This window comes from Theobroma cacao, chromosome 8, assembly GCF_053813885.1.
Source record: "Theobroma cacao isolate CCN51 chromosome 8, ASM5381388v1, whole genome shotgun sequence".
In the NCBI taxonomy this organism is placed as follows: domain Eukaryota; kingdom Viridiplantae; phylum Streptophyta; class Magnoliopsida; order Malvales; family Malvaceae; genus Theobroma; species Theobroma cacao.
Window position 1 is genome coordinate 25,046,952 of NC_142646.1, and position 14,302 is coordinate 25,061,253.

General features: G+C 32.9%; 1 long non-coding RNA gene across 1 annotated transcript; it reads right to left on the reverse strand.

Annotated features, from left to right (window-relative positions):
• Nucleotides 1–9,631: 9,631 nt before the first annotated feature.
• LOC148761249 (uncharacterized) lies at nucleotides 9,632–11,539 on the reverse strand. Its single transcript, XR_016028021.1, has 3 exons — nucleotides 11,286–11,539; nucleotides 10,563–10,642; nucleotides 9,632–9,696 (listed from the first exon to the last, which is right to left on the reverse strand). It is a non-coding gene; the product is annotated as an uncharacterized LOC148761249 (long non-coding RNA).
• Between the last annotated feature and the right edge of the window lie 2,763 nt (nucleotides 11,540–14,302).

Consider the following 14,302-nt stretch of genomic DNA (forward strand, 5'->3'; position numbering starts at 1 on the left):
CAAGTGAAAAAAAGGTAAGATTTTTCAATTAAGCTTGATATCTCTCTTTCTTAAGCATTTTTTCTTATTTTTCATGGTTGAATCATATGAAATCATGATGGGTATCTTGCTGGCTGAACACTTAGAGAGAGATTTTGATGGTTGTTTTGGTTAGATTTCAATGTATTTTAGTGTTTTTAGTTAGTTAGTGATGTGTAGCATGAAAAGCCAACAAGAAAAATTCATTTTCGCCCATCACCCATCATTGGCCGAATTTTCCATGTAGAGTGTGGATGGTGGATTTGATTTTATTTCAAGTGAATTGGTTAGGAAATGATGAATTATGGTGAGAAAATCAAGTAGGAAAAATCATAGTGTTGATGCACTCACCATGGCCGAAATTCTCAAGAAGAAATGTAAGGATGGTTTTGCTAAATTTTATGTTATTTGACTTGTGTTTGGTGATTTGGAGAATTGGAAGAAAAATGGAATTATTTGGAGTTGAATTGGACGTATTGGCCAATTAATCGGGTGATAGATCGAATTAGGCCAATACCGTCTTATTTAGGTACCCAATTGAATTTGTGTAGAACACCGTATTTAGATAGTTACCCAAGTATTTCACATCCCATTTCATGCATTAGTATAAAGCCTGAATTGGTTTTACAACGGTTTAGCACAAATGTAGTAGATGGCTTATTGTGCATTATATCTAGGTGGTGAGCTTTCTGGCAAAAGTAAAAAGATAGTACCCGAGGATCAAGAATCAGAGTACTCGAAATTCGACTCTCGAAATAGTGAGTAACCTTATCATCATCTTGATTATCTGAAGTGAATTTTAATTCATTTTTGTGATTTTATGGAAAATGAGTTTAAATGGTAAATCTTTATGTTTTATAAGCAAAATGTGATTAAATGAAATAACTTTATAAATTGTCTTGAAATTGAATGATGGTTTTGAAAATGGAGTAATTGGAGACTATTTACTGTGTTATAAATCATGGTTTGAACTTAATGGCTTATGATAATATTGGCATGAATGGCTGAATTAGTATTTGTGTTGAAATATATGAACCGTGTATTTAGCCTTGAGAGGCTGGATTGTGATATAATTGCCATGTCATGCGGTTGAGATTTTATTGTATGGTGGGTTTAGATTGCTGCAGTGGACGGGTTCTGTGGACCAGCCTATTAGAGGGGCACGAAATCCTGTTATATTCTTACCTCGATTGGGGAGGCGCGTAGGGTAACTCCTAAGGTACAACCTTTAGAGTTCACTTCATGCCAAACCACCACGTGAGGGTGAACTCAACCAACGCCAAGGAACGACTATGTTTTCAAAATAAAAACATGATTTATGCGTACATGACTTTTTAAATAGCCTTGGTGGACTCGGTTGGGATAGCCCTCGGTCAAGGTATCCCTGATAACTGAGTATGAGAATGATTTTGGCACGAGCCAAAGTTTTAAGAAATTCATAAGCCATATTGATTACTCGATTTATATGAATTGATTTTATTTGGTTGAAATGAGTTGAAAGGTGATGAATCACAAAATGTTAAACTATTTTATTTGTCTCCATTTACTCAACTTTAGATATTTTAGATGGTATTTGTTCACTCATTGGGATTATATAATCTTACCACCCTCTTTTCCACCCCTTTCAGGCTCAGGATAGTCGGTAGATAGCTCATTTCGTTGAGGGCTACAGTTGGACTTGCATCTTCAAAAATTGTAGGTTTATCGCTTTTGATACTTTTGATCGTTCGTGGGCCCACGTGTCACTGTAAATTAAATCTTATGCTTTGGTTATCTGTATTACAGTATGTATGAATTTATTTAGCTTTTACGCTTAAAAATTATTTACCGGTAACTCTATAAATATTGTTTTATAAGAAAATATAATATTTTATTAAATATTTTTATTATATTCAAATAGTTATAGTTTCACTTTAAATGAATGTTTTAGACATCTAAACTTATTTTTGATTATGAAATATGTGTTTTCCACTCACATACTACATTTTAGCTGGTTTCGAGATTTTTGAGGAAAAATGACCAAAATGCCCCAATGAGAAAAAAATTATTTTTCTATCGTTTTGATTTGGAAATAGTTTATAATCTCTCAAAACATGATACTTAACAACTGTTGCTCACAGGGGAGGTGCAAAAACTGATATTAAAGCCTTGCGAGGTTCCGGTTGGCATTTCGGGCAATGAATGTCTATCTGGACTTCGCGACGATTGTCACGGGCTCGAAAGAAGTTTCGGGTCGTGACATATTATCCTTGTGTAGCCTTAATTTTTTATTTTTATCCTATTTCTCTTAATTATAATTTATTATTCTCTTTTTTTATTTTGTTTACGACCTAAAGTTCATTATTTAATTTTATGGGTGTGACGTGCACATGATACAATTATGGAATGCAAGGCATAAATCTCAATAAATGTCAAATGAAAACTTTTTATTGAGAACATTTCTCAAATCCACCCATCATACTGGTTGGACTCAGGGATTCTCTTTCACTCAGGGAATTATTCAGGAAAACTCGCATTTGCAAGCTTATCAAACAAATCCCATCATCAAGGAAATCATTTATAAGTAAAAGCAATATTTTCATGAATGTAAACCCTAGTACGAGTAAAGACCTTTTATCAAGAACATTCTCCAAGCCCTCCTGTCATACTAGTGGCACTTAGAGATATTCTTTCACCTAGGAAATTTCCCAAGCGAACTCATCTTCTTAAGCTTTCTCAAAAAGCCCCATCATTGGAGCCCTGACTTGTATACAAAATATACCAAAATGCTATGACATATACATAATGCAATGATGGTGTGTGGCAGGCTATAAATTTCAATATTAATCGTTATTCATACCCTATTTTCATTATTATTTTTTTATTAAATTATTTTCTTTTTTATTTTATGCTTTTTTTTATTTTATTCATGTCCTTTTTTAATATTTTAAAGAAATATTTATTTAGATTAAAATATTGTGACTTAAGATTAAAATCCTCTCATCATGTTGGTGTAGTTTAAATCAAATCCCTCACTTAAGAAAGTTAACTTGGGATTGCGACTTCTCATGTCATGAGTAAACATTCTATCATCGACATAATCCAAGCAACCATCTTATATAATATTTTATTATTTTTTCATTCATTCTATATTTTCATCCTTTAAACTACTAGCATTTTATTTTATTTTTTAAAAATTTTGTCATATATACATATAGATACCTATATATGTTATTTTCCTACATATGTATTTTTATTTAAAAAAAAGGTTTATATTTGATGTATTGACAATGTAGAGAAGCTATACACTATCAGCCATTAAAATGTGACACCAAATTAATGAGGTAAAACTAAAATTTATTAAGAACTTAAAACTAAATATTAAAAAGTTTTTAACCTTTAATGAGGTAAACATTAAAAACTTTTTTACTTTCTCTCTAAACTCTCTCCCATATTTCTTTTAACCCTTCTCTTAGAGATTTTTGCAGATCTTCCATGTTTCTCTCAAAAAATTGCTTTTCTTCTTTTCGATAAAGTTGTCTTTCTTCTTTCGAGTTTAAGGTGCAAAAGGCAAGAGTCACTTTCTTTCTAAACTCTAATCCACCCTGTAAAGCCCGACCTTATAAAATACTATTCATGACGTACATGTGATGATAACATGATTGTATGCTAGGAGAGTCTCGAAAAATTTACAGAAGTTGGTATTGTACCTAGAAGTACAACAAAGTTGATTTAATCCTCGAACTAGATCAAATAGGAATTTTAAGGTGAGATTAAGATCGTCACAGCCCAAGGATGACTCAAAATGGTAATTCGGAGTTTGAGGATCAATTTCGAGTCGAATCGAAATTTTCATTATCTAGGGGTAAAATGGTCATTTGCCACCTAGGGACAAAATGAGAATTTTAGAAAAGATTTTTTTGACCCCATTTGACTTATTGGAGTATAATTTGACTTATTGGAGTATGATTTGAGGTTTAGAAGTGAACAATTTTAATTTCGGTATAATTTGGAGTAAAAGGGTAAAATGGTAATTTTGCCACCCCAAGGGCAAAATTGTAATTTTCCACCATCAGGACATTTTTTCCAGCACATGGTCTTCCTTTATCTTCATCTTTGACCCTTGACTAATCATGTGGTGGAGATAAAATGTTTAAATTTTTAAAAATTTAAAAATAAACCAATAAAAAAATGCCATGTGTCAAGCTTAGGATATTTTATTATTTAACTAAAAAATCAGTATAAATCAGCCCATTACTCTCCAAATATTCAGCCAAGCAAGGAAGAGAGTGAAAGAGAGGAAGAACAAACCCTAGGTGAGGAATTTCAAGAGAAAAAGTGTGGAAAATCAAGGAAAACAAGTGAAAAAGGTAGGATTTTTCAACTTAAGCTTGAAATCTATTTTCCTTAAGCATTTCTCCTTATTTTCCATGCTTAAATTACATGTTTTTATGATGAATTGTTGGCTGATCAAAATGGGTTAGGAGAGAGAAAGTTGTTAGATTAATTTGATTTTAAGTTATGTTAGTGTTTTTAGTTAGTTTAACATATTTAGAAACAAAACAACAAGAAAAGAATTTATTTTCTCTCACAACCATTAATGGCCGAATTTACCATGTATGAGTGAGGATGAATTTGATTTTTATTCTAGGAGAATTGGTTAAGAAATGACGAATTATGAGCCTAGAAAAATAATGAGAATTTTCGAAGCAAAAATACAAATTTTTACCCATTAGGGGTATTTTCGTAATTTATTATCAAGACTGATAATTTGCACCACACTGAGGGACATTAAGTCAATTTGGGTGCAATTGAGGTATAGAAACTGAAAAAAATTAATTTGGGATTAAATTGGACGTGTTAGTAATTTAATCGGGTGATAAGATGAATTAGGCCAATACCGAGTTTAGATAGTTACCAGTGCATTTTTGCATTCCATATTATGCATCAATAGTCTAAATTAGTTTAATTTCAATTTAGTACCAATGAAGTGAATTTTTCGATTTTGTATTGTGTCAAGGTGGTGAGTCCTCCGATAAAGGCAAGGAAATTGCATCTGAGGACCAGTAGACAAAGTACGTCAAAAGTCTGCATTCTAGACATTGTGAGTAAACTTACTGTCATTTTAATTATCAAGGGTGGTTTTTAGATGATTTCATGAATTCTATGGAAAAAGAAATTTAAAAAGGTAAATTTTCATATTTTATGAATAAATGTGTTTTAATGAAATTAAATTATAAATTGTTTTGAAATTAATAGTGATTTTGAGAAATAGAGTACACGGAGACTGTTAATTGTGGCAATTTGATTGTTTAGATTGATTGGCTTATGATAAATCGGGCATGATTGGCTAGTTGGCAATTGTATTGAAATGCAAATTGTTTGATTACCTTGAAAGACTGTGAATTACAAAAGTGCCATATCATGTTATTGAGTTTTATTGTATGGTGGATTATGTATATTAATTAATCACTGCAGTAGGGGGTTTCTGTGGACCAGCCTTTTAGAGGGGCACAGTAAACCCCATTATATTCTTACCTCAAACGGGAGAGGTGCGTAGGGTATCTCTTGAGGTAAAGCTGAGGGTTCACTTCACGCCAAACCACCACGTGAGGGGAACTCAACCAACGTCAAGGAATGGCTATGTTTTCAAAACAAAAACATGATTTATGTGAAATGTGAGAATTAATAGCCTTGGCGGTCTCGGTAGGATGCCTAGGCCAAGGTGTGTCCCTGAGAACGGATTTATGGCACAAGCCTAGTTTTTATGAGATTCATAAGCCTCTTTACATATTTTAAATGAAATGTATTCTTATGCTGTGACCCAGTTTACGATGATTTATTTTATTGTCTCCATGTACTCAACTCTAGATATTTATGATGATGTCTGTTTACTCATTGGGATTTTATAATCTCACCACCCCCCTTTCCACCCATTTCAGGTTCAGTATAGGCTGTAGATAGCTGATCTCATCGAGGACTACCGTTGGATCTGCATTTTTCAAACCGTAGGTTCACAGTCCTCTTTACTTTTGTTTATTCGAGGGCCCTCTTGTTATTGTAAATTAAATTAAATATTTTGGCTTACTGTATTTCAGTATGTATAAATTTATTTAGCTTTTACGCTATAAAAATTATTCACGTATAACTCTATAAATATTGTTTTATAAGAAAATAGAATATTTTACTTAATATTTTTTTTATTTTCTTATTATATTCTGTCACGACTCGAAACTCCCATCGAGCCCGTGACAACAGCCGTGATGTCCCGATAGACACTCATTACCCCAAATGCCGATCAAAACCCCGCAAGGCTTAGCATCAGCTTCTGCATCTCCCCAGTGAGCGACAGTTATTAAATCTCACATTTCAAAAAAAATCATAAGTCATTTCTAAATCAAAACAATAAAATATTACTTTCTAGCTCACAGGGATATTTTCGTCATTTTTGTTCAAAAATACCGAAACTCGCCAAAAACATGGTGTAAAAGCTAAATATATTCATACATATTTTAAATTAAATAACTGAAGAATAGAATTACTTTTACAGTGACACGTTGGCCCTCAACTGACTAAGAAGATGTAGGGCTACGAACCCTTACTTTCTAAGATGCAACTCCGAGATTAATTCTCTTCTTAATCAACTATCAACAAATTGTCCTCAGCTTGAAAAATGTATAGGAAGAAGGGGTGAGATTATAAAATCCCAGTGAGTAGACAAACATCATCAAAATAATCTAAAATCGAGTAATAGGAGACAATTAAAATAATTCATCCCAACCCATATAAATAATTGGATTTCATCAAATTACTCAACATGGCTTATGTACTTTTCAAAAACTTGGCCCTTGCCAAAAATCCATTCTCGGGGATACCCCACAAAGGCATCTTACCGAGACCGCCAAGGCTGTTTATTGTCACACACACAAACACATTTCACTTCTGACAACACAGCCGTTCCTCGGCGTTGGCTGAGTCTCAGTTTCACGTGGTGGCCAGCGTGAAGTGTACTCAAATTCTACCTCGGGAGTTACCTACACGCCTCTCCAATCGAGGTAAGCTCAATAATTGGGAACCGTGCCCCTCTAATTAGGTTAGCCCACGGAACCCCCGTCACTACAGTGCCCACTTTATAATCCACCAACCAATAAAATCACAATAGTATGACATGGCTCACTTAACACATTCAAGGCAAATCAAAGCATTTCACATATTCTTTAAATCATAAAAATAACCAGTCATACCCACATTTATCATAAGCCATTTAATGTAAAATCATGGATAAACAACACAATCATAGTATAGTTCTCCAATTACTCTATTTTTGAAATCATTATTAAATTTTCAAAAATTTTATAAAATTAGTTTATAAAATCTCATTTTCCCATAAAACACAATAATTTTCCAATTAAACAATTTTTTTATAAAATCACACAATTAAATAAATTTACTCTAAATAATTAAGACGATAGTAAGTTTACTCACTGTTCTAGGAGTCGATATACTCCTATTTTCAGTCCGCGGGTACAGTTCTTTACCCGTATCTAATGGCTCACCACCTAGCCATAATCCATGGCACATATTTCAATTAAATTGTGTCTAACAGTCATAAGCTATTTCAGGCTCGATATATATGCATGATATGAAATGAAAAATGCACAGGTAGCCATCTAGACCCGGTATTGACCTAAGTTGATTTTTCATCTAATAAATTGGCCAATGCGTCCAATTTCACTCCAACTTTCTCCATTTCTTTTCCAATCCCTCAATTCACCAAGCACAACTAATTAATACACAATTAGGCAAATTTATCTTCACTTTTCTTCTTGGAACTTTCGTCCATTGAAGGTTCATGGGGAAAATGGATTCTTTTCTTGTTGTTTTGTTTCTAAACATGTTTAACTAACTCTAAACACCAACATAACTCAAAATCAAACAATCCCAACATCTTTCTCTCTCCATACCCATTTTGACCAATCATAATTTCATCATTAAAACATGTAATTTAACCACGAAAATTAAGGAAAAATGCATGGGTAAGGTAAATCACTAGCAAAATCAAAGAAATTTTACCTTTGCTTGATCAAATCCTTGAATTCCAACACTTTCTCTTTGATTTTTCCCACCTAGGGTTTGTTCTTCCTTGGTTTCTCTTCTCTTCTGGTTTGGCTGATCACTATGGGAGAAATTGGCTGATTTTTTGCCTTTTTATAAAGAAATAATAAAATAATAAAAACATGACACATGGCATTTCCTTATTAGCTCAAATTTTAAATATTTGACTTTTAATTCTTTAATTCTCTACCACATATTTCTCATGTTTGTCTATTTCCATGATGAATAAAATCCCTTGGTCTTGACAAGTGTCGGGGGTGAAAATTTACCAATTTGCCGCTGGGGTGGCAAAATTATTATTTCACCCTTATACTCCAAATTATACCGGAATTAAAATTTTTCACTTCTAAACTTCAAATCATACTCCAATAAGTCAAATGGACCAAAAAAATCTTTCTAAAAATTCCCATTTTGTCCCCAAGTGGCAAATGACCATTTTGCCCCTAGATAGTGAAAATTCCGGTTTGACTCCAAATTGATCCTCGAACTCCGAATTACCATTTTGAGTCATCCATGAATTGTGAAACTCTTAATTTCACCTTAAAATTCCTATTTGAACTAGTTCGAGGCTTAATCGACTCAATGGTACCATTAGGGGCAATATTATCTTTTAACGATTCCTCGAACTTTCTAAATCTGCAAACATTCTATTGAGCATGTAAATGACGTCGTAATTATTTTATAGAACAGGGTTTGACATATTCAAATAATCGTAATTTCATTTTAAATAAAGATTTTAGACTTTTAAACTCATTTTGAATATGAATTATGTGTTTTGTACTTGTATATTATGTTTTACCTAGCTTCAAAAATTTTGAGGAAAAAATGACCAAAATACCCCTGTGAGAAAAAAAAATATTTTATTTATTTATAGTTGGAAACAGTTTAAAATCTCTTAAAACACGATATTTGACAATGGTTGCTCACAAGGGAAATGAAAAACTGATAGTTAAGTCTTGCGGGGTTTGGGTGTCACGACCCGAAACTCCCATCGGGCCCGTGACAACCGCCGCGATGTCCCGATAAGCATTCATTACCCCGAATGCCGATCGAAACCCCGCAAGGCTTAGCATCAACTTCCGCATCTCCCCGGTGAGCGACAGTTATTAAATCTCGCATTTCAAGAAATCATAAGTTGTTTCCAACTCAAAACAATAAAAAAATTATTTTCTAGCTCACTGGGGCATTTTCGTCAATTTTTTTTTTTGAAATTTTGAAATCCGAAAAAATGTAATATGTAAGTGGAAACACATATTTCATGATTTAAATTAAATTTTGAAGTCTAAAACATTCGTTTAAAGTAAAATTATAGTTATTTGAATATAATAAAAATATTAAATAAAATATTCTATTTTCTTAAAACACAATATTTTCAAAGTCTTCCTAAAATAACTTTTGTAGTGTAAGAGTAAAATAAATTTATTTATATAGTAATAAAGATAATTAAAGTATAAAATTTCATTTACAGTGACACGTGGGCCCCCAACTAACCAAGAAAGTGTAGAGCTACGAACCCTTACTTCCTATGATGCAACTCCGAGATTAATTCTCGTCTTAATCAACTATCAACAAACTGTCCTAAGCCTGAAAAATGGATAGGAAGAGGGGTGAGATTAAATAATCCCAGTGAGTAAACAATTACCATCAAAAACATCTAAAGCCGAGTAGATGGAGACAATATAAAAACGTTATATCTCAATAATGTTCATAACATAAAATTCGTTTCAATCTATACCAAATAATTTCTTTTCATCAAAATTTCCCCGACTTATGAATTTTTTTAAACTTGGCCCCTGCCAATATCATGCTCGCGGGTACCTTCGTCAAGGTATCCCACTGAGACCGCCAAGGCTGTTCAATGACCCATACCCATAAACATATTTTCACATCTGACACACAGCCGTTCCTTGGCGTTGGCTGAGTCTCACTCTCACGTGGTGTCCCGAACGTGAGGTGCACTCAAATCATACCTCAGGAGATACTTCACCCAACATCTCCCCCCGGAGGTAAGTATATAATTGAGTTACCGTGCCCCTCTCATAGGCAGTCCACGGAAACCCCCACCACTGCAGTGACCGTTTAATATACCACCAGACCCATAAAAATTCCAGTAGCATAATATGACGAATAAAATGTAATCCAGTCTACCGAGACCAATCCAAAATTGTTCATATATTTCATGCCAACCCCAAAAATTTAGCCATCATGCTACCATAGTGTCATAAGCCCCAATTTCAATAACATATAAAATCATAAATTTCAACACAGTCTCCATATACTCAATTTTCCCAAAACAATATTTGATTTCAAAACCAGTATAAATCTCATTTTTATTAAAAAACATTTTAATTGGAAAACATAATATTTTATAATTTAAATTCACCATTCAATAAAAGCATCAAACAAGTATAATTACTCTAGATATTTAAGACGATAAATTGTCCACTCACTGTTCTAGGAGTCGATGTACTCCTAATCCCAGTCTTCAAGCACAATTTTGGTACTTTTACCAGTGTAATTTGCTCACCACCTATCCACAATGTACAATACATAATTCACCACATCAATGCTTGACCATTATAAAATCAATTCAGGCTCGGTATATATGCATGATATGACATGCAACTTATCCGACTACCGCTTAAATGCAGTGCTGACCTAATTCGGCCTATTACCTGATTAAATTACTAACGCGTCTAATTTAATCTCAAATTAATTTTTTTTTTCAGTTTCTATACCTCAATTGCACCCAAATTGACTTAATGTCCCTCGGTGTGGTGCAAATTATCAGTCCTGATAGCAAATTACGAAAATACCCCTAATGGGTAAAATTCATATTTTTGCTCCAAAAATTTCCATTATTTTTCTAGACTCATAATTCATCATAATTCCTCAAATAAACATCAAGATCATCAGCCAATATTCCCCTAGAAAATTCAGCCAATAATGGTAATGGAGGAAAATAAATTCTTTTCTTGTTGTTTTGTTCCTAAATATGCTAAACTAACTTAAAACACTAACATAACTTAAAATCAAATTAATCTAACAAGTTTCTCTCTCCTAACCCATTTTTCCAGAATTGAATTCATCCTCAAATCACATGATTCAACCATGGAAAATGATGGGAAATGCATGGGAAAGGTAAAGCACAAGTCAAAATCAAGAAATTTTACCTTTGGTCACTTGTTTCCTTGAATTTTCACCAAATTTTCCTTGAATTTCTCCCCCAAGGTTTTTGTTTTTCTTTTCCCCTTTGTTTTCTTGCTATGGCCGGCCATAATGAAGAGAAAATGGTGGTGTGGGCTGATTTTTATAGTTAAATAATATAATAATCTAAACTTGCCACATGTCACTACATTATTGGTCCATTTTTTAAATTCTTATCTTTTAAGCTTTAAATCTCCACCACACATTATTCCTTAAAATATCCATAACTTAGATAAAATTCTCAAACTTATCCAAAGTCTTGGTGAAGTAATTTTTGATTTTTACACTTTTGCCCCCGTAAAAATCAAAAATTACATTTTTACCCCAAAAACTGAAAAATTGCCCATAGATATATTTTTTATCCCTTATACTCATATCATTCCCCAATTTGTCAAATGTGATCTAAATTCTCTCAAAATCTCAAATTTTGTCCGCAGATGGAAAAATTACAATTTTACCCCTATATAGTGAAAATTTTAATTTGACTCCGAATTGATCCTCGAACTCCTAATTACCATTTTGAGTCATCCCTGAGCTGTGAAACTCTTAATTTCACCTTAAAATTCCTATTTGAACTAGTTCGAGGCTTAATCGACTTAATGATACCATTAGGGGCAATATCGTCTTTTAACGATTTCTCGAACTTCCTAAATATACAAACATTCTATCGAGCATGTGAATGATATTATAATTATTTTAAAAAGCAGGGTTTGACATTGGGGTTGACATTTCGGGCAATAAGTGTCTACCGAGACACCGCGGCGGTTGTCACGGGCTCGAGGGGAGTACCGAGCATGACACACCCTTTCCCCTAACCCTTCTCTTGTGGTATTCAAAGAATCCAAAATTCATTCAAGTTCAAGTTTACTTCACATGTGATTGATTGAGATTTGAGATTGAGGGTGTGAAATTTTCAATTTAGAATGTGAGATTTAAGATTGAGAGTCTTCACATTACATTCTTGTTATTGATTCAATTATATGCTTACCTAGGACCATAATGGGTATTGCCTTTTTATCTGTTCTATAATGAAAGAACTCATGGATTGATTTAACAATCTTGATTCGTTTAAACATGGGACATACAAGATTTTCATTTTGAGTAGTTCCTTGCCCATTTGAAATTCCAAATGCTCACTTAAGTATTGGATATTAACATACTGCACTTGCAATCGCCTTAACCTAGATCTAGATCTTTAGAAACAAGTAGAGACAATGCTGTATGTGTGAGGATTGATTTCATGATTAGCATACTAGTCTCAACTCTTTTATATAAAAAGGAAGTAAAAAATATTTATACAAAGAAAAAATGAGTGAAAAAACATATTCTCTCCAACAATTTTCAACATTAGAGCAGAGTTCAGATAGAAAGTAAAAAGCTTTGATTATCCTATTGTTTTTGAAATTGCACAATTTTAACAAATCTAATATTAATGAAAGAAAAAGCAAGGAAAAAAAAAACATAGAGTTGGAGAGAGATTAAAAGAGAGATAAAAAAGAAGAGAATAAGATAAAAACGGTTAAGATGAAGTTGGGGAAATAATTTTTTTTAATCCTTTAGGTATTTCTTAAAAAGTTTTTAATATTTAGTTTTAAGTCTCTAATGAATTTTAGTTTTACCTCATTAATGAGGTGTCACATTTTGGTGGCCTGATAGTGTATAACTTCTATTCACTGTTAGTGCATCAAATATAAATCCTAAAAAAAAATTAACTGAACTAAAAAACTAATACATGTTATGTGAATATAAGGCCCAACACAAACTACATTATAAAGCACATAACCTAAACAACAAAGCCCAAGTCATAAGACAAAGTATAATCCAAACCACAATAGCAAAGGCATAAGAAATTATACTTATGTGGGCTTGCAAAGTCTTAACTCATATGAGACCCAATGCCTTCTGCTTGGGCTTGGTAGAATTGGGTTGAGGGTCGGTCTCCTTTTTTCTTCCCACAGGCCAAATCCAAGCCTATTACAATCAAAGTGATGTCATTTGAGCTAAACTATAAAAACCGTGTTTTTTTTTGGGTTACTTAATTTCCTTCTTTCTTTCCTTATCTCAACAGTTGTTCCATGCCCCTCTTTTCATAGTAGTAGAGCTTCATTACTATTTCTTGCCTGGCATTACTTGCTTCAAACCATCCCTTTTGTCAAGCCCGACCTTATAAAATACTTTCCATGTCATTCATATGATTGATAATATACTTGCATACTTGAAAAGCCTTGAAAGAAAAATCGTTAAAAGACGACAATGTACCAAATGGTACAATTAAGTTAATTTAAGCCTCGAACTAGATCAAATAGAGAATTTAAAATGAAATTAAGAATATTAAAGTCCCAGAATCGTTTAATATGATGATTTGGAGTTCGAGGATCAATTTGGAGTCAAACCAAAATTTTTACTATCCATGGGCAAAATGGTCATTCACCACCCAAGGATACAATGGGAATTTTTAGAAAAGAATTTTTTTGGCCCGATTTGACTTATTGGAGTATGATTTGAGTATTGGAGTATAATTTGAGGGTTTGGCAGTGAAAAAGTTTAATTTCGGTGATTTTTAGAGTGTAGGGGCGAAATAGTAATTTTACCACTCGCGGATAAAATTTGAGATTTTGAGAGAATTTAGATCAAATTTGACAAATTGAAGAATGGTATGAGTAAAAGGGATGAAAAATATGTCTATGGGCAATTTTTCAGTTTTTGAGGCAAAAATGTAATTTTTAACTTTTACGGGGGCAAAAGTGTAAATTTCAAATATTATTCCACCAAGACTTTGGATAAGTTTGAAAATTTTATCTGAGCTATGGATATGTGGGACAAGTGTATGGTGAAAATTTAGAAACAAATGGATGGCTAGAATTTAAGGAATTAATAAAACATTAAAAAAATGAATAAAATAATATTATATTATTTTAGCCTTTAAAAAGGTAAAAATTCCAGAGTTCTCATCTTCTTCAGCTGTCCAAACCAGGGGAGAAAA